At 41.8% G+C, this 19375-nt stretch overlaps 5 non-coding genes across 5 annotated transcripts; all 5 read right to left on the reverse strand.

Moving 5' to 3' along the window:
- Positions 1 to 317: 317 nt before the first annotated feature.
- Positions 318 to 389, reverse strand: TRNAW-CCA (transfer RNA tryptophan (anticodon CCA)). The gene has a single exon. It is a non-coding gene; the product is annotated as a tRNA-Trp (tRNA).
- A 10717-nt stretch (positions 390 to 11106) lies between these two features.
- On the reverse strand, positions 11107 to 11178 carry TRNAW-CCA (transfer RNA tryptophan (anticodon CCA)). The gene has a single exon. It is a non-coding gene; the product is annotated as a tRNA-Trp (tRNA).
- Positions 11179 to 12184: 1006 nt separating this feature from the next.
- TRNAW-CCA (transfer RNA tryptophan (anticodon CCA)) lies at positions 12185 to 12256 on the reverse strand. The gene has a single exon. It is a non-coding gene; the product is annotated as a tRNA-Trp (tRNA).
- Positions 12257 to 15417: 3161 nt separating this feature from the next.
- TRNAW-CCA (transfer RNA tryptophan (anticodon CCA)) lies at positions 15418 to 15489 on the reverse strand. Its single transcript has one exon. It is a non-coding gene; the product is annotated as a tRNA-Trp (tRNA).
- Positions 15490 to 16495: 1006 nt separating this feature from the next.
- Positions 16496 to 16567, reverse strand: TRNAW-CCA (transfer RNA tryptophan (anticodon CCA)). The gene has a single exon. It is a non-coding gene; the product is annotated as a tRNA-Trp (tRNA).
- Between the last annotated feature and the right edge of the window lie 2808 nt (positions 16568 to 19375).

Raw genomic sequence — 19375 nt, forward strand, 5'->3', positions numbered from 1 at the left:
CACAAATAAATGCAGAATTTATTGACCTAAATTTACCACTAACATGAAGCCCAATATGTCACGAAAAAACAATCTCAGAACCGCTAGGATCCGTTGAAGCGTTCCTGAGTTATTACCTCATAAAGGGACACTGGTCAGAATTGCAAAAAACGGCAAGGTCTTTAAGGTCAAAATAGGCTGGGTCTTGAAGGGGTTAAACACTTTGCCTAGAGGTGGCAACAAAGTCGAATTTTTCTATTGTCAGGAGAATTACGCAGTTTCCGTTTTCAATCTTAACACAAGCATCCATTAAGTTATGAAAAGATGAAATAGTTACTTGACCACGACATGATTTGAACACGCAACCTTCTGATCTGGAGTCAGACACGCTACCGTTGCGCCACGAGGTCAGTTGAAAGGCATGTTCTTCTCCTGAAAAGTGCACGAGATAATATCTGGAAGCCATCAGGAAATTTGCAACTTTTAATCCCATTTTGGAAAAGATATAAACAAGGATGAATTAGGATCATGACGTTCTCATTCAGGGATTTCCAGTTTAAAATTTAAAATCTAATAATAAACTCTCTTTTCTTACAAATTGAAAGATGACAATGGCATGAACAAAGTGTTAGTTGTTCCTGGCAAGGATTATTTTTTTTATGTTTTGAACTCAATTCCCAAATGATATTTTTCCTCACAGTATTGTTGATAAGATGTTGATCTACATAACTTAAATAAAACACATTTTTAAACACTTTGCCTACAGGTGGCAACAAAGTCGAATTTTTCTATTGTCAGTGGAATTACTCAGTTTCCGTTTTCAATCTTAACACAAGCATCGATGAAGTTATGAAAAGATGAAAGAGCTTCTCGACCCTGATGTGATATCAACACGCAGCCTTCTTTAATGGAGTCAGAAGCGCTACCATTGTGCACAAGGTCAGTTGAAAAGCATGTTTGCTCCAATACTTCACATGAAAAGTGCATGAGATAATATATGGACCCCATCTGGAAATTTGATACTTTTAATCACAGTTTAGAAAAGACATAAACAGGGCTGAATTAAAATCATTACATTCGGATTCATTGATTTCCAGTTTAAAATTTAATATCTAGTGTCATGATATGTACTTTTGCCCTGTCCTGTATTTGCATAATATGCCATTTGATGTATGTAACTGTTTTCTGGTTTCTATTAGCTGTAATTTATGTATTTTCTTGTGCTGGGAGTTCACCTGTAACAATATGTCTCCTTCCCCCAATACTTGCAGCCCTAAGCTATAATGTAGTTAAGCTTTGTCAACATCACTAGTGGAGGATTAGCAATTCTTCCTCACAGCAGGTGGGTAGTCAAATGTACATACTACATAGACTACTTGGAGCCCACCAGTCTAGAATCTTCTGGTGGACCCAACCATTGAATAGAAGGTGTGACCCCTACCCTCCTTCATGGGCGGATCCCAGGAGCTCAGACAATCCATTCTTATTTTGAGATCAGATGTGAGTTGATCCTTGAAGGAGAAGGAGTGGGGATTCTTAGCTGAGGCAAGACCCCATGTCCATCTGGGACTGAGGAAGCGAACGGGGCGAGACTTGAGCTGAGGACATATCTCGTCGTTCGTGGGATTGTTTTGGGATCCCTTGGACTCGTGTGGACTATTGCTTTGTTACCTGGCACAAGGATTATCGGGAGGTGCCCCCGAACCTGTTACGTTGGACTAATTGTGGACTCTGTAGATCTACCTGCATGTGTTGTTCCAGCGTTCTTGATCATAAATCTGTGGAATCATCCCTCGGCCTGTTGTCCCTTCTTGCTCTGAAATGAAATCAGAATTCAGCAAAGGAGGCCAATACTAAACTAGATAGACAGAGAGAAAAGGATACTGTGCGGTCAGTATAAAAACTACAAAATCCACGCAGAGTTTACAAAAATGAACTCCACACCGACTCACGGTGTGGAGGGGCAAATCTGCTTTCCCACAGCTTCCAGCTAGCCTGAATAAGACATAGTGACAAGCTGGATAAAAAGAGACATATTTGCAAAGCAATAGAGTCCAAACAAATGGACAAACAAAAACTAGCAAAAACTTATCTTTTGCAGACAAGGACTGGCCATATGAGAATTCCAAGGAGAGAACCAAATCCAATCAAGAACATTGACAGCAGGCATGGACTAAAGCTCAGAGCAGGTTTAAATAACAAACCCAGGCAAGGCGATTAGTGAAGGCAGCTGCTACAGCTACCTAAAGGAGCAGCAGTTCCACACGAAACCACCAGAGGGAACCCAAGGGCAGAACTCACAAAAATACCATTAGCAACCACAGGAGGGAGCTCCAGAATGGAATTCACAACAGTACCCCCCCCTTGAGGAGGGGTCACCGAACCCTCATCAGAGCTCCCAGGCCGATCAGGACGAGCCAAATGGAAAGCACGAACCAAATCGGCAGCATGAACATCGGAGGCAACAACCCAAGAATTATCCTCCTGGCCATAACCCTTCCACTTGACCAGATACTGAAGCTTCCGCCTCGAAAAACGAGAATCCAAAATCTTCTCCACCACATATTTCAATTCCCCCTCAACCAACACCGGAGCAGGAGGATCAACGGAGGGAACCATAGGTACCACATATCTCCGCAACAAGGATCTATGGAACACATTATGAATGGAAAAGGAAGCTGGAAGGGCCAAACGAAAAGACACTGGATTGATAATTTCAGAAATCTTATAAGGCCCAATAAAGCGAGGCTTGAACTTAGGGGAAGAAACCTTCATAGGAACATGATGAGAAGACAACCAGACCAAATCACCAACACGAAGCCGGGGACCAACACACCGATGACGGTTAGCAAAACGTTGAGCCTTTTCCTGAGACAACGTCAAATTGTCCACCACATGAGTCCAAATTTGCTGCAACCTGTCCACCACGGATTCCACACCAGGACAGTCAGAAGGCTCAAGCTGCCCTGAAGAAAAACGAGGATGAAAACCAAAGTTACAAAAGAAAGGCAAAACCAAGGTAGCAGAACTAGCCCGATTATTAAGGGCAAACTCGGCCAACTGCAAAAAGGTCACCCAATCATCCTGATCAGCAGACACGAAGCATCTCAAATCGGTTTCCAAGGTCTGATTGGTTCGCTCCGTTTGGCCATTTGTCTGAGGATGGAATGCTGAAGAAAAAGACAAATCAATGCCCATTCTAGCACAAAAGGACCGCCAAAACCTATAAACGAACTGGGAACCTCTGTCAGACACAATATTCTCCGGAATACCATGCAAACGAACCACATGCTGAAAAAATAATGGAACCAAATCAGAGGAGGAAGGCAACTTAGGCAACGGCACCAAATGGACCATCTTAGAAAACCGGTCACAAACCACCCAGATGACAGACATCTTCTGAGAGACAGGAAGATCAGAAATAAAATCCATGGAAATATGCGTCCAGGGCCTCTCAGGAATAGGCAAAGGCAAAAGCAACCCGCTGGCACGGGAACAGCAAGGCTTAGACCGAGCACAGGTCCCACAGGACTGCACAAACGAACGCACATCCCGCGACAAGGAAGGCCACCAAAAGGACCTAGCCACCAAATCTCTGGTACCGAAAATCCCAGGGTGACCAGCCAACACCGAACAATGAACCTCAGAAATTACCCTACTAGTTTATCTATCAGGAACAAACAATTTCTCCACAGGACAGCAGTCAGGTTTATCAGCCTGAAACTCCTGAAGTACCCGCCGCAAATCAGGGGTGATGGCAGAAAGAATCACCCCCTCCTTGAGGATCCCAGGCGGCTCAAGAACTCCCGGAGAATCAGGCAAAAAAACTCCTAGAAAGGGCATCAGCCTTCACATTCTTAGAACCCGGAATATACGAGACCACAAAATCAAAACGTGAGAAAAACAGAGACCACCGAGCCTGTCTAGGATTCAACCGCTTAGCAGACTCGAGGTAAATCAGATTCTTGTGATCAGTCAAGACCACCACGCGATGCTTGGCTCCCTCAAGCCAATGTCGCCACTCCTCAATTGCCCACTTCATAGCCAACAACTCCCGATTGCCGACATCATAATTACGCTCAGCAGGCGAAAACTTTCTGGAGAAGAAAGCACACGGTTTCATCAAAGAGCCATCAGAATTTCTCTGAGACAAAACAGCCCCTGCCCCAATCTCAGAAGCATCAACCTCATCCTGAAAAGGGAGAGAAAAATCTGGCTGACGCAACACAGGGGCAGAAGTAGAATGACGTTTAAGCTCCTGAAAGGCCTCAACAGCCGCAGAGGACCAATTCACCACATCAGCGCCCTTCCTCGTCAAATCGGTCAGAGGCTTCACCACACTGGAAAAATTAGCAATAAAGCGACGATAAAAATTGGCAAAGCCCAACAATTTCTGAAGGCTCTTTACAGATGTAGGTTGAGTCCAATCATGAATGGCCTGGACTTTAATACGGTCCATTTCAATAGCCGAGGGGGAAAAAATGAAACTCAAAAAACAAACCTTCTGAACTCCAAAGAGGCACTTAGACCTCTTCACAAACAATGCATTAGCACGAAGGACCTGAAATACCATCCTAACCTGCTTTACATGAGACTCCCAATCATCGGAGAAAACCAAAATATCATCCAAATACACAATCATGAATTTATCCAGATAATTCCGGAAGATATCATGCATAAAGGACTGAAATACCGATGGAGCATTAGAGAGCCCGAATGGCATCACAAGATATTCAAAATGGCCTTCGTGTGTATTAAATGCTGTTTTCCATTCACCACCTTGTTTAATACGCACGAGATTATACGCCCCTCGAAGGTCGATTTTAGTAAACCAACTGGCACCCTTAATCCGAGCAAACAAATCAGAAAGTAAAGGTAAAGGGTACTGGAATTTGACAGTGATCTTATTGAGAAGGCGATAATCTATACAGGGTCTCAAGGAGCCATCCTTCTTGGCAACAAAAAAAAATCCCGCTCCCAATGGTGACGAAGACGGGCGAATATGCCCCTTCTCCAAGGACTCCTTTACATAACTCCGCATAGCGGCATGCTCTGGCACAGACAGATTGAAAAGTCGGCCCTTAGGGAACTTACAGCCAGGAATCAAATTAATGGCACAATCGCAGTCCCTATGAGGAGGCAGGGAACTGGACTTGGGCTCATCAAATACATCCTGGAAATCTGACAAAAACTCAGGAACTTCAGAAGAAGGGGACGAGGAAATGGACATCAAAGGAATATCACTATGTATCCCCTGACAACCCCAACCAGTTACAGACATAAATCTCCAATCCAGCACTGGGTTATGTACCTGTAACCATGGAAAACCCAGCACAACAACATCATGCAAATTATGCAACACCAAAAAGCAAATATTTTCCTGATGTGCTGTAGCCATGTACATGGTTAACTGAGTCCAATACTGAGGTTTATTCTTGGCCAATGGCGTAGCATCAATCCCCCTTAAGGGAATAGGACTCTGCAAAGGCTCCAAGGAAAAACCACAGCGCTTGGCAAATTCTAAGTCCATTAAGTCCAGGGCAGCGCCAGAATCCACAAATGCCATAATAGAGAAGGACGACAATGAGCAAATCAGGGTAACAGACAAGAGAAATTTAGGCTGTACAGTACTAATGGTAACAGACCCAGGAACCCTCCTAGTACGCTTAGGGCAATCAGAAATAGCATGAGCAGAATCACCACAGTAAAAACACAGGCCATTCTGACGTCTGAATTTCTGTCTTTCTGCTCTAGTCAAAATACTATCACATTGCATAGAGTCAGGACTTTGCTCAGAGGACACTGCCATATGGTGCACCACCTTGCGCTCACGCAAGCGCCGATCAATCTGAATGGCTAGAGACATAGATTTGCTCAAACCGGTAGGCGTAGGAAAGCCCACCATAACATCTTTAAGGGTTTCAGAAAGACCTTTTCTGAAAATAGCAGCCAGAGCCTCTTCATTCCACTTAGTGAGCGCAGACCATTTTCTAAATTTCTGGCAGTATAACTCTGCCTGCTTCTTGACCCTGACACAGGGCCAACAGTGTTTTCTCAGCATGCTCTACTGAGTTAGGTTCGTCATACAACAATCCGAGCGCTTGAAAAAATGCATCCACACTCAACAATGCCAGATCCTCTATTTCAAAAGCAAAAGCCCAGTCTTGAGGATCACCACGCAGTAAGGATATGATGATTTTTACTTGCTGAATGGGATTACCAGAAGAACGGGGTTTCAAAGCAAAAAACAATTTGCAGCTATTTTTAAAGTTCAAAAACTTGGATCTGTCCCCAAAAAACAAATCTGGAGTAGGAATTCTAGGCTCTAGAGCCGGAGTCTGGACAATATAATCTTGGATTCTCTGGACTCTTGCAGTAAGTTGATCTACACGAGAAAACAAACTCTGAACCTCCATACCAGAGCATATATCCAGCACCACCCAGATATCAAGAGGAAAAAAAAGACAGAACAGAGCACAGAAAAAAAAATGGTTCAGAAATTTCTTTTCCTTCTTTTGAGATGCATTTAATTCATTTCTGGACTGCTGTACTGTTATGACCTTGTGGTTAAGAGGCCACACTGATATGACCTGGTGGCTAAAACGCAACATGGAGCGAGCTCTGAGAAGGTGGTATCTCTACTGACCGCAGTCCCTAATCCTAACAACAACACTAGAAATAGCCGTGGGATGTTCCTGACTCTCCCTAGACACCTCTTCACAGCCTAAGAAATAACTACCCCTAAAGAAGGAAATAGAAAGCTATCTTGCCTCAGAGAAAACCCCCAAAAAGAAAGATAGCCCCCCACAAATATTGACTGTGAATGGAGAGGAAAATGACGTACACAGAAATGAAATCAGAATTCAGCAAAAGAGGCCAATACTAAACTAGATAGACAGAGAGAAAAGGATACTGTGCGGTCAGTATAAAAACTACAAAATCCACACAGAGTTTACAAAAATGAACTCCACACCGACTCACGGTGTGGAGGGGCAAATCTGCTTTCCCAGAGCTTCCAGCTAGCCTGAATAAGACATAGTGACAAGCTGGATAAAAAGAGACATATTTGCAAAGCAATAGAGTCCAAACAAATGGACAAACAAAAACTAGCAAAAACTTATCTTTTGCAGACAAGGACTGGCCATATGAGAATTCCAAGGAGAGAACCAAATCCAACCAAGAACATTGACAGCAGGCATGGACTAAAGCCCAGAGCGGGTTTAAATAACAAACCCAGGCAAGGCGATTAGTGAAGGCAGCTGCTACAGCTACCTAAAGGATCAGCAGTTCCACTCGAAACCACCAGAGGGAGCCCAAGGGCAGAACTCAAAAAAATACAATTAGCAACCACAGGAGGGAGCTCCAGAACGGAATTTGTTGTGAGTTCTGTGGCAGAGCTCCCTCCTGTGGTCACGAGTGGTACTTCGGCTGATTCTGTCTATGAGCTTCCGTTGGTGGAGGTGAGTGGTACTGCGGCTTCTGAGTTTCCTTCCTCAGGTGATGTGGTGAAGTCGTTAGGTGCTGCTCTATTTAACTCCACCTAGTGCTTTGCTCCTGGCCTCCAGTCAATGATCTAGTATTGGTCTTGCTTCCTCCTGGATCGTTCCTGTGGCCTGTCTGCTCTGCATAAGCTAAGTTTTGCTTGTGTTATTTTTGTTTGCTATTTTTTCTGTCCAGCTTGCTTAATTGGTTTTTTTGGCTTGCTGGAAGCTCTGGGACGCAGAGGGAGCACCTCCGTACCGTTAGTCGGTGCGGAGGGTCTTTTTGCCCCCTCTGCGTGGTTGTTTGTAGGGTTTTATGTTGACCGCAAAGTTATCTTTCCTATCTTCGGTCTGTTCAGTAAGTTGGGCCTCACTTTGCTAAATCTATTTCATCTCTGCGTTTGTATTTTCATCTCTACTCACAGTCATTATATGTGGGGGGCTGCCTTTTCCTTTGGGGTATTTCTCTGAGGCAAGGTAGGCTAATTTTTCTATCTTAGGCCTAGCTAGTTTCTCAGGCTGTGCCGAGTTGCATAGGGAGCGTTAGGCGCAATCCACGGCTGCCTCTAGTGTGGTTGGATAGGATTAGGGATCGCGGTCAGCAGAGTTCCCACGTCTCAGAGCTCGTCCTATGTCTTTTGGTTATTGTCAGGTCACTTTGTGTGCTCTGAACTTCAAGGTCCATTGTGGTTCTGAATTACCTAATCATAACAGGAATTCACAACAGGGAGCCTACAATCAAAGGCCCGTGAAGTAGGAGTCCGTTTTAAAGGACTCTCCAAGGAGCAGCTAATTGAGGCTTTGGAAGGAGTTCGCCTGCAAGATGACGCTGAGGAAGGATCCTCACAGCAAATGGAGGAAAGAAGGCAGCCGGAGGTAAATACCCAAAAAAGTCAGTGGGTTGTGTGGTACGAGGAGGAGTTGGCATTGCTGGGAGAAGAGGCCACCATAGACTATAAGAGGGAGGCCATTCACAGAGCTCAGGAGAGGGAGAGGGAGGCCATTCACAGAGCCGAGGAGAGGGAAGGGAGGCCATTCACAGAGCCGAGGACAGAGCTCAGGAGATGGCATTGCGGGAGAGGCAGATCGCTTTGGAAGCAGCTAGAAGCTCCAGACAGACTCTAACCCCAGCACCCACCATGAGGGAACTCCCCAGAGTGTCCCGCAAAGACTTCCAGCCCTTTAATGAGGCTGCAGGTGACATTGAGGGCTTCTTCCAGGACTTTGAGCATCAGTGTCGATTAATGGAAGTCCCGGAAAGGGACCGAGTCCGACATCTGGTGGGGCTCTTAGAGGGTGGAGCTGCCGCAGCCTATAGAGCTATGGACCCTCAGGGGAACTGTGAGTATGTGGAGATTAAACGGACTATTCTAGAACATTATGCTGTTACCCCAGACACAGGACTCAGTTCCGTACTTTAGCCTGTGATGAGGAAGTGTCTTTCAAGATGTATGACCACAGACTCAAACAGATATGTCATCGCTGGCTGGAGGCAGAGGGGGCCTTAACCTGGGAGACCTTCCTCCAGGTTATCCTACAAGAGCAGTTTTACTTCAAGTGCCCTGCTGAGATCCGGGAATGGGTGCGTGAAAGGAGACCAGCCACTGTGGAGGAAGCTGCAGCTCTAGCTGATGAGGCTCTCACCATCAAGCCTCAGTGAAGGATTCTGTTGGAGGATGGAGAGAGGCCTACCAGCTCCACAACACCGGTGGCCCCCTTTTCTTCTGTCCCCATTGTTCCCCGTTCCTCTAAGCCACCACCTCATGCTGATACCCGTGTAAATGTGCCTCCAGTTGCTTCTATTGCGCTTTCTGGAATACTACGAGGAGAGGAAGTAGCAGAGCGCAGGTGTTATGGTTGTGGGCATCCGGGGCATCTGCAGGCCTCATGCCCAGCCAGCCCATGGAGGAGTCGTCCTCAAAACCCTACAGCACTTTCAGGTGGGGGCCGGCCTCCAGGTTCCCTTACCCCTCGCCCTAGAGGACGCCTTGGATGGAGTGAGACCCAGCACAGATGCTATCGATGTGGACAGCCGGGGCATCTGCAAGCCTCCTGCCAAGCTGTTCAAATGAGGATTGATCCTGTACCCAGTCGTATTATTAATTATGTACAGCCAAGTGCCATGGAGGACAACATGTCACCACTACGTGAGGACTGGCCTTGTGCCTCACCCACCCATGTTGCACCACTAGGAGTTTATGGTGTGCGACCTGCAGCTATGACGACTTCTGCTCATCGAGGTAAGCACTTGCAGGAGGTCGTGCTGGATGGACAGAGACTTATTGGATTTTGTGACTCAGGGGCTTTCCTCACACTGGCTGATTCCTGAGTGGTTCGGCCTGAGGCAATCCATCGAGGACCTGGGATTGTCATTGAACTGGCTGGTGGACAATGGAGGACTATTCCCACAGCAACTGTGGATCTGAACTTTGATTTTGGGGTCAGGCGATGTGTGGTTGGGGTGATGGGTGGTCTGCCTGCAGATGTTCTCCTGGGCAATGATGTGGGGGAGCTACGATGCCAATTCGTGGCTGCATGAAGCCACATGTAAGTTACGCTCTGCCTGTGTGTACTTAACCAGCGACCTGTAGAGGTCCCTGGTAAGTACACAAATTGGGAGGGGAAGGGATTGTCATGATATGCACTTTTGCCCTGTCCTGTATTTGAATAATATGCCATTTGATGTATGTAACTGTTCTCTGGTTTCTATTAGCTGTAATTTATGTATTTTCTTGTGCTGGGAGTTAACCTGTAACAATATGTCTCCTTCCCCCAATACTTGCAGCCCTAAGCTATAATGTAATTAAGCTTTGTCAACATCACTAGTGGAGGAATAGCCATTCTTCCTCACAGCAGGTGGCTAGTCAAATGTACATACTACATAGACTACTTGGAGCCCACCAGTCTAGAATCTTCTGGTGGACCCAACCATTGAATAGAAGGTGGGACCCGTACCCACCTTCATGGGCGGATCCCTGGAGCTCAGACAATCCATTCTTATTTTGAGATCAGATGTGAGTTGATCCTTGAAGGAGAAGGAGTGGGGATTCTTAGCTGAGGCAAGACCCCATGTCCATCTGGGACTGCGGAAGTGAACGGGGCGAGGCTTGAGCTGAGGACATATCTCGTCGTTCGTGGGATTGTTTTGGGATCCCTTGGACTCGTGTGGACTATTGCTTTGTTACCTGGCACAAGGATTATCGGGAGGTGCCCCCGAACCTGTTACGTTGGACTAATTGTGGACTCTGTAGATCTACCTGCATGTGTTGTTCCAGCGTTCTTGATAATAAATCTGTGGAATCATCCCTCAGCCTGTTGTCCCTTCTTGATCTGCCGTTCACCCCGTCACATCTAGTAATAAGCTCTCTTCTCTTAGAAATTCAAAGAAGACAATGGAATGAACAAAGTATTGGCTGTTCCCGGCATGGATTTTTTTATGTTTTGAACGCAATTCCCAAATGATATTTCTCATCAAAGTATTGTTGATAAGATATTAATCTATATCATTTAAATAAAACACTTTTCAAACACTGCGCTGACACATGACAACAACGTTGAGCTATTCTATTGTCAGTAGGATTACGCAGTTTCCGTTTCAATCTTTACCCAAGCATCGATTAAGTTATGAAAAGATGATAGAGTTACTTGACCCCGACGTGATTTGAACACGCAACCTTCTGATATGGAGTCAGACGCGCTACCGTTGCGCCACGAGGTCAGTTGAAAAGCATGTACACCCAATACTTCTCATGAAAAGTGCACGAGATAATATCTGGAAGCCATCAGGAAACTTGTAACTTTTACTCCCATTTTGGAAAAGATATAAACAAGGATGAATTAAGATCATGACATTCTGATTCAGGGATTTCCAGTTTAAAATTTAAAATCTAATAATAAACTCTCTTTTCTTACAAATTCAAAGATGACAATGGCATGAACAAAGTGTTAGCTGTTCCCGGCAAGGATTATTTTTTTTATGTTTTGAACTCAATTCCCAAATGATATTTTTCATCACAGTATTGTTGATAAGATGTTAATCTACATAACTTAAATAAAACACATTTTTAAACACTTTGCCTACAGGTGGCAACAAAGTCGAATTTTTCTATTGTCAGTGGAATTACTGAGTTTCCGTTTTCAATTTTAACACAAGCATCGATGAAGTTATGAAAAGATGAAAGAGCTTCTCGACCCTGATGTGATATCAACACGCAGCCTTCTTTAATGGAGTCAGAAGCGCTACCATTGTGCACAAGGTCAGTTGAAAAGCATGTTTGCTCCAATACTTCACATGAAAAGTGCATGAGATAATAGATGGACCTCATCTGGAAATTTGCTACTTTTAATCACAGTTTAGAAAAGACATAAACAGGGCTGAATTAAAATCATCACATTCAGATTCATTGATTTCCAGTTTAAAATTAAATATCTAGTAATAAGCCCTCTTCTCTAAGAAATTCAAAGAAGACAATGGCATGAACAAAGTATTGGCTGTTCCCGGCATGGATTTTTTTATGTTTTGAACTCAATTCTCAAATGATATTTCTCATCAAAGTATTGTTGATAAGATATTAATCTATATAATTTAAATAAAACACTTTTCAAACACTGCGCTGACACATGACAACAACGTTGAGCTATTCTATTGTCAGTAGGATTACGCAGTTTCCGTTTCAATCTTTACCCAAGCATCGATTAAGTTATGAAAAGATGATAGAGTTACTTGACCCCGACGTGATTTGAACACGCAACCTTCTGATCTGGAGTCAGACGCGCTACCGTTGCGCCACGAGGTCAGTTGAAAAGCATGTACGCCCAATACTTCTCATGAAAAGTGCACGAGATAATATCTGGAAGCCATCAGGAAACTTGCAACTTTTACTCCCATTTTGGAAAAGATATAAACAAAGATGAATTAAGATCATGACCTTCTGATTCAGGGATTTCCAGTTTAAAATTTAAAATCTAATAATAAACTCTCTTTTCTTACAAATTCAAAGATGACAATGACATGAACAAAGTGTTAGCTGTTCCCGGCAAGGATTATTTTTTTTATGTTTTGAACTCAATTCCCAAATTATATTTTTCATCACAGTATTGTTGATAAGATGTTAATCTACATTACTTAAATAAAACACATTTTTAAACACTTTGCCTAAAGGTGGCAACAAAGTCGAATTTTTCTATTGTCAGTGGAATTACTCAGTTTCCGTTTTCAATCTTAACACAAGCATCGATGAAGTTATGAAAAGATGAAAGAGCTTCTCGACCCTGATGTGATATCAACACGCAGCCTTCTTTAATGGAGTCAGAAGCGCTACCATTGTGCACAAGGTCAGTTGAAAAGCATGTTTGGTCCAATACTTCACATGAAAAGTGCATGAGATAATATATGGACCCCATCTGGAAATTTGCTACTTTTAATCACAGTTTAGAAAAGGCATAAACAGGGCTGAATTAAAATCATCACATTCGGATTCATTGATTTCCAGTTTAAAATTAAATATCTAGTAATAAGCCCTCTTCTCTAAGAAATTCAAAGAAGACAATGGCATGAACAAAGTATTGGCTGTTCCCGGCATGGATTTTTTTATGTTTTGAACTCAATTCCCAAATGATATTTCTCATCAAAGTATTGTTGATAAGATATTAATCTATATCATTTAAATAAAACACTTTTCAAACACTGCGCTGACACATGACAACATCCTTGAGCTATTCTATTGTCAGTAGGATTACGCAGTTTCCGTTTCAATCTTTACCCAAGCATCGATTAAGTTATGAAAAGATGATAGAGTTACTTGACCCCAACGTGATTTGAACACGCAACCTTCTAATCTGGATTCAGACGCACTACCGTTGCGCCTCGAGGTCAGTTGAAAAGCATGTACGCCCAATACTTCTCATGAAAAGTGCACGAGATAATATCTGGAAGCCATCAGGAAACTTGCAACTTTTACTCCCATTTTGGAAAAGATATAAACAAGGATGAATTAAGATCATGACATTCTGATTCAGGGATTTCCAGTTTAAAATTTAAAATCTAATAATAAACTCTCTTTTCTTACAAATTCAAAGATGACAATGGCATGAACAAAGTGTTAGCTGTTCCCGGCAAGGATTATTTTTTTATGTTTTGAACTCAATTCCCAAATGATATTTTTCATCACAGTATTGTTGATAAGATGTTAATCTACATAACTTAAATAAAACACATTTTTAAACACTTTGCCTACAGGTGGCAACAAAGTCGAATTTTTCTATTGTCAGTGGAATTACTCAGTTTCCGTTTTCAATCTTAACACAAGCATCGATGAAGTTATGAAAAGATGAAAGAGCTTCTCGACCCTGATGTGATATTAACACGCAGCCTTCTTTAATGGAGTCAGAAGCGCTACCATTGTGCACAAGGTCAGTTGAAAAGCATGTTTGCTTCAATACTTCACATGAAAAGTGCATGAGATAATATATGGACCCCATCTGGAAATTTGTTTCTTTTAATCACAGTTTAGAAAAGACATAAACAGGGCTGAATTAAAATCATCACATTCGGATTCATTGATTTCCAGTTTAAAATTAAATATCTAGTAATAAGCCCTCTTCTCTAAGAAATTCAAAGAAGACAATGGTATGAACAAAGTATTGGCTGTTCCCGGCATGGATTTTTTTATGTTTTGAACTCAATTCCCAAATGATATTTCTCATCAAAGTATTGTTGATAAGATATTAATCTATATCATTTAAATAAAACACTTTTCAAACACTGCGCTCACATATGACAACAACGTTGAGCTATTCTATTGTCAGTAGGATTACGCAGTTTCCGTTTCAATCTTTACCCAAGCATCGATTAGGTTATGAAAAGATGATAGAGTTACTTGAGACCGACGTGATTTGAACACGCAACCTTCTGATGTGGAGTCAGATGCGCTACCAATGTGCCACGAGGTCAGTTGAAAAGCATGTATGCCCAATACTTCTCATGAAAAGTGCACGAGATAATATCTGGAAGCCATCAGGAAACTTGCAACTTTTACTCCCATTTTGGAAAAGATATAAACAAGGATGAATTAAGATCATGACATTCTGATTCAGGGATTTCCAGTTTAAAATTTAAAATCTAATAATAAACTCTCTTTTCTTACAAATTCAAAGATGACAAAGGCATGAACAAAGTGTTAGCTGTTCCCGGCAAGGATTATTTTTTTTATGTTTTGAACTCAATTCCCAAATGATATTTTTCATCACAGTATTGTTGATAAGATGTTAATCTACATAACTTAAATAAAATACATTTTTAAACACTTTGCCTACAGGTGGCAACAAAGTTGAATTTTTCTATTGTCAGTGGAATTACTCAGTTTCCGTTTTCAATCTTAACACAAGCATCGATGAAGTTATGAAAAGATGAAAGAGCTTCTCGACCCTGATGTAATATCAACATGCAGCCTTCTTTAATGGAGTCAGAAGCGCTACCATTGTGCACAAGGTCAGTTGAAAAGCATGTTTGCTCCAATACTTCACATGAAAAGTGCATGAGATAATATATGGACCCCATCTGGAAATTTGCTACTTTTAATCACAGTTTAGAAAAAACATAAACAGGGCTGAATTAAAATCATCACATTCGGATTCATTGATTTCCAGTTTAAAATTAAATATCTAGTAAGAAGCCCTCTTCTCTAAGAAATTCAAAGAAGACAATGGCATGAACAAAGTATTGGCTGTTCCCGGCATGGATTTTTTTATGTTTTGAACTCAATTCCCAAATGATGTTTCTCATCAAAGTATTGTTGATAAGATATTAATCTATATCATTTAAATAAAACACTTTTCAAACACTGCGCTGACGCTTGACAACAACGTTGAGCTATTCTATTGTCAGTAGGATTCCGCAGTTTCCGTTTCAATCTTTACCCAAGCATCGATTAAGTTATGAAAAGATGATAGAGTTACTTGACCTCGATGTGATTTGAACACGCAACCTTCTGATCTGGAGTCAGATGCGCTACCGTTGCGCAACGAGGTCAGTTGAAAAGCATGTACTCCCAATACTTCTCATGAAAAGTGCACAAGATAATATCTGGAAGCCATCAGGAAACTTGCAACTTTTACTCCCATTTTGGAAAAGATATAAACAAGGATGAATTAAGATCATGACATTCTGATTCAGTGATTTCCAGTTTAAAATTTACAATCTAATAATAAACTCTCTTTTCTTACAAATTCAAAGATGACAATGGCATGAACAAAGTGTTAGCTGTTCCTGGCAAGGATTATTTTTTTTATGTTTTGAACTCAATTCCCAAATGATATTTTTCATCACAGTATTGTTGATAAGATGTTAATCTACATAACTTAAATAAAACACATTTTTAAACACTTTGCCTAAAGGTGGCAACAAAGTCGAATTTTTCTATTGTCAGTGGAATTACTCAGTTTCCGTTTTCAATCTTAACACAAGCATCGATGAAGTTATGAAAAGATGAAAGAGCTTCTCGACCCTGATGTAATATCAACACGCAGCCTTCTTTAATGGAGTCAGAAGCGCTACCATTGTGCACAAGGTCAGTTGAAAAGCATGTTTGCTCCAATACTTCACATGAAAAGTGCATGAGATAATATATGGACCCCATCTGGAAATTTGCTACTTTTAATCACAGTTTAGAAAAAACATAAACAGGGCTGAATTAAAATCATCACATTCGGATTCATTGATTTCCAGTTTAAAATTAAATATCTAGTAAGAAGCCCTCTTCTCTAAGAAATTCAAAGAAGACAATGGCATGAACAAAGTATTGGCTGTTCCCGGCATGGATTTTTTTATGTTTTGAACTCAATTCCCAAATGATGTTTCTCATCAAAGTATTGTTGATAAGATATTAATCTATATCATTTAAATAAAACACTTTTCAAACACTGCGCTGACGCTTGACAACAACGTTGAGCTATTCTATTGTCAGTAGGATTCCGCAGTTTCCGTTTCAATCTTTACCCAAGCATCGATTAAGTTATGAAAAGATGATAGAGTTACTTGACCCCGACGTGATTTGAACACGCAACCTTCTGATCTGGAGTCAGATGCGCTACCGTTGCGCAACGAGGTCAGTTGAAAAGCATGTACTCCCAATACTTCTCATGAAAAGTGCACAAGATAATATCTGGAAGCCATCAGGAAACATGCAACTTTTACTCCCATTTTGGAAAAGATATAAACAAGGATGAATTAAGATCATGACATTCTGATTCAGGGATTTCCAGTTTAAAATTTAAAATCTAATAATAAACTCTCTTTTCTTACAAATTCAAAGATGACAATGGCATGAACAAAGTGTTAGCTGTTCCCGGCAAGGATTATTTTTTTTATGTTTTGAACTCAATTCCCAAATTATATTTTTCATTACAGTATTGTTGATAAGATGTTAATCTACATAACTTAAATAAAACACATTTTTAAACACTTTGCATAAAGGTGGCAACAAAGTCGAATTTTTCTATTGTCAGTGGAATTACTCAGTTTCCGTTTTCAATCTTAACACAAGCATCGATGAAGTTATGAAAAGATGAAAGAGCTTCTCGACCCTGATGTGATATCAACACGCAGCCTTCTTTAATGGAGTCAGAAGCGCTACCATTGTGCACAAGGTCAGTTGAAAAGCATGTTTGCTCCAATACTTCACATGAAAAGTGCATGAGATAATATATGGACCCCATCTGGAAATTTGCTACTTTTAATCACAGTTTAGAAAAGACATAAACAGGGCTGAATTAAAATCATCACATTCGGATTCCTTGATTTCCAGTTTAAAATTAAATATCTAGTAATAAGCCCTCTTCTCTAAGAAATTCAAAGAAGACAATGGCATGAACAAAGTATTGGCTGTTCCCGGCATGGATTTTTTAATGTTTTGAACTCAATTCCCAAATGATATTTCTCATCAAAGTATTGTTGATAAGATATTAATCTATATCATTTAAATAAAACACTTTTCAAACACTGCGCTGACACATGACAACAACGTTGAGCTATTCTATTGTCAGTAGGATTACGCAGTTTCCGTTTCAATCTTTACCCAAGCATCGATTAAGTTATGAAAAGATGATAGAGTTATTTGACCACGCAACTTTCTGATCTGGAGTCAGACGCGCTACCGTTGCGCCACGAGGTCAGTTGAAAAGCATGTACGCCCAATACTTCTCATGAAAAGTGCACGATATAATATCTGGAAGCCATCAGGAAACTTGCAACTTTTACTCCCATTTTGGAAAAGATATAAACAAGGATGAATTAAGATCATGACATTCTGATTCAGGGATTTCCAGTTTAAAATTTAAAATCTAATAATAAACTCTCTTTTCTTACAAATTCAAAGATGACAAAGGCATGAACAAAGTGTTAGCTGTTCCCGGCAAGGATTATTTTTTTTATGTTTTGAACTCAATTCCCAAATGATATTTTTCATCACAGTATTGTTGATAAGATGTTAATCTACATAACTTAAATAAAACACATTTTTAAACACTTTGCCTACAGGTGGCAACAAAGTTGAATTTTTCTATTGTCAGTGGAATTACTCAGTTTCCGTTTTCAATCTTAACACAAGCATCGATGAAGTTATGAAAAGATGAAAGAGCTTCTCGACCCTGATGTAATATCAACACGCAGCCTTCTTTAAGGGGAACCTGTCATCTGAATATGGCGGGACTGGTTTTGGGTCATATGGGCGGAGTTTTCGGGTGTTTGATTCACCCTTTCCTTACCCGCTGACTGCATGCTGGCTGCAATATTGGATTGAAGTTCATTCTCTGTCCTCCATAGTAGACGCCTGCACAAGGCAAGATTGCACCTTGCACAGGCGTGTACTATGGAGGACAGAGAATGAACTTCAATCCAATATTGCAGCCAGCATGCAGTCAGCGGGTAAGGAAAGGGTGAATCAAACACCCAAAAACTCCGCCCATATGACCCAAAACCAGTCCCGCCAAATTCAGGTGACAGAGTCCCTTTAATGGAGTCAGAAGCGCTACCATTGTGCACAAGGTCAGTTGAAAAGCATGTTTGCTCCAATACTTCACATGAAAAGTGCATGAGATAATATATGGACGCCATCTGGAAATTTGCTACTTTTAATCACAGTTTAGAAAAGACATAAACAGGGCTGAATTAAAATCATCACATTCGGATTCATTGATTTCCAGTTTAAAATTAAATATCTAGTAATAAGTAGGGTTGAGCGAAACGGGTCGAACATTTTCAAAAGTCGCCGACTTTTGACAAAGTCGGGTTTCATGAAACCCGATCCGACCCCTGTGCGGTGTCGGCCATGTGGTATGCGACTTTCGCGCCAAAGTCGCGTTTCAATGACGCGAAAAGTGCCATTTCTCAGCCAATGAAGGTAAACGCAGAGTGTGGGCAGCGTGATGACGTAGGTCCTGGTCCCCACCATCTTAGAGAAGGGCATTGCAGAGATTGGCTTGCTGTCTGCGGTGTCACAGGGGCTATAAAGGGGCGTTCCCGCCGACCGCCATGTTACTGCTGCTGATCTGAGCTTAGGGAGAGGTTGCTGCCGCTTCGTCAGAAGCAGGGATAGCGTTAGGCAGGGTTCATTAACCACCAAACCGCTTGTGCTGTAGCGATTTCCACTGCCCAACACCACCTTCGGTGTGCAGGGACAGTGGAAGCTACATTTTTTTTTTCCCTCAGCGCTGTAGCTCATTGGGCTGCCCTAGAAGGCTGCCTGATCGCTGCATTGCTGTGTGTACGCCGCTGTGCAAACCAACTGCTTTTTTCAAAGCACAAATCCTCTTGTTCCTTCCTTTCTGCACAGCTATCTTGTTTGTTTGTCCACACTTTTTATTTAATTTGTGCATCAGTCCACTCCTTATTGCTGCCTGCCATACCTGGCTGAGATTAC

This window comes from Ranitomeya imitator, chromosome 4 (genome assembly GCF_032444005.1).
Source record: "Ranitomeya imitator isolate aRanImi1 chromosome 4, aRanImi1.pri, whole genome shotgun sequence".
In the NCBI taxonomy this organism is placed as follows: Eukaryota; Metazoa; Chordata; class Amphibia; order Anura; family Dendrobatidae; genus Ranitomeya; species Ranitomeya imitator.